General features: G+C 43.1%; 1 non-coding gene across 1 annotated transcript; it reads right to left on the bottom strand.

The window, feature by feature from the left end:
* Positions 1-364: 364 nt before the first annotated feature.
* Positions 365-468, bottom strand: LOC130970969 (small nucleolar RNA R71). Its single transcript, XR_009082210.1, has one exon. It is a non-coding gene; the product is annotated as a small nucleolar RNA R71 (small nucleolar RNA).
* Between the last annotated feature and the right edge of the window lie 1,575 nt (positions 469-2,043).

Raw genomic sequence — 2,043 nt, 5'->3', positions numbered from 1 at the left:
GGTTCTTGGTTCATACATAAACCCAACCTCTGGGAATTGTGGTAGCAGCATTCAGAAACCACCCATTCAGACCAACAATTTTGAACTCAAACCACAGCTAATATCACTGGTGGAGAATCATTGTTCATTTGGTGGGAGTGCTAATGAAGATCCAAACCAACATCTCACAAAATTCCTGAGAATTTGCGACACTGTGAAGTCCAATGGAGTCCAGGAAGATGCCTATAAACTGCTCTTGTTCCCATTTTCACTTAGGGACAAGGCAGCTAAGTGGCTGGAATCATTCCCAAGGGGGAGCCTAACAACCTGGGATGAGGTGGAAAGCAAGTTTCTGGCACGTTTCTACCCCCCACAAAAGGTCAATAGACTTCGATCTGAGGTTCAGACTTTTAGACAACAAGATGGTGAAACTCTCTACGAGGCATGGGAGAGGTTCAAGGATTTGACAAGGAAATGCCCACCAGACATGTTCCATGACTGGGTGCAATTGCATATTTTCTATGATGGACTTTCTTATGAATCAAGGAAGGCTGTAGACCATTCATCAGGAGGTTCATTGAACAGGAAAAAGACTGTGGAAGAAGCCATTGAAGTGATTGAGACAGTGGCTGAGAATGAGTACTACTATGCTTCAGAGAGACACAACACTAAGGGAGTCATGGAGCTGAACCATGTTGATACAATTCTAGCCCAAAACAAGGTGTTTGCCAAGCAACTAGCAGAGCTCACCAGAAAATTAGAAACAAATCAAGTGGTTGCAATACACACACAAGATCAAGAGGAAGTAAGCACTGAAGGAGGTGATTGGGAAGAGGCCAACTATGTGGGAAATCAACAAAGGCAACCATATGATCCACATTCCAACACTTACAACCCAGGCTGGAAAAACCACCCAAACTTTGGGTGGGGAAACCAGCAAACCCAACCACAAAACCACAAACCTTACAACCCCAACCAACATAACAATTCCACATACCAAAACTCCAACCAAAGATCATACCAAGCCACACAAAACACTTACTCCCAACCACCATATCATGGCCAAAATAATCAACCTGCCCAACCTAATCCGAACCAACAATTTCAAGATCAATTAAACAGGATAGAAGGAATGCTTGCAAACATGGGTCAGGACATAAGTGAGTTGAAAAGCTTTAGGGATGATGTGAGATCTACCTTAAGGAACCATGGTGAAAAACTCAAGAGGATGGAGTCTCGAGTAGGAGAGCTATCTCAACAGGCCCCCAAGTCAACTGCAGTGTTCCCTAGTGACACAGAAAAGAATCCTAAAGGGGAACAAAAGGGAGTGAGATGGGAAGAATGCAAGGCCATCACCATATTGAAGGAAGTCTCAGAAGAAGAAGGAATCAGACCCTCAGAACAGGAGCCAAAAATCTTGAAGGAAGGTGTGGAAGAAGCTAAGCAGGAAAGTGAAACTGAGCAAGCCAAGGAACTGCAAAATAAAGGCATGCTAGAAACATACCAACCAAAAGCACCATTTCCTCAGAGGTTAGGAGGAGGTGAAAAAGGGAAAACATATTCAAGGTTTTTAGAGACATTTAAGTCTCTCCATATCAATATTCCCTTTCTTGAGATTCTCCAGCAGATGCCTACACATATCAAGTATTTGAAGGAATTGCTGAGCAAGAAAAGAGTTTTGAAGGGAGGACAAACTGTAATAATGAACAAAGAATGCAGTGCCCTCATCAAGAAGGACATAGTCTCTAAGAAAATAGACCCAGGAAGTTTTCATATCCCCTGCATCATAGGGGAAACAAAAATTGACAGAGGATTCTGTGATCTAGGAGCTAGCATAAATGTGATGCCTCTGACTCTTATGAAGAGGCTACAACTGAATGAGGTGAGATCCACTGATGTAATCATACAACTGGCTGACAAAACTCAGAAGCAAGCTGAAGGGGTAGTTGAGAATGTGCTGGTGAAAGTGGGAAATTATTTCTTCCCCACAGACTTTGTCATTTTGGACATGGAGGAAAGCTACCTACACCCTATCATTCTGGGAAGGCCATTTCTAGCCACTGC

The sequence above is a fragment of the Arachis stenosperma genome, chromosome 3, assembly GCF_014773155.1.
Source record: "Arachis stenosperma cultivar V10309 chromosome 3, arast.V10309.gnm1.PFL2, whole genome shotgun sequence".
Taxonomy (NCBI): domain Eukaryota; kingdom Viridiplantae; phylum Streptophyta; class Magnoliopsida; order Fabales; family Fabaceae; genus Arachis; species Arachis stenosperma.
The sequence above is the reverse complement of the archived record's forward strand: the minus strand, read 5'-3'. Positions and strand labels throughout refer to the sequence as shown.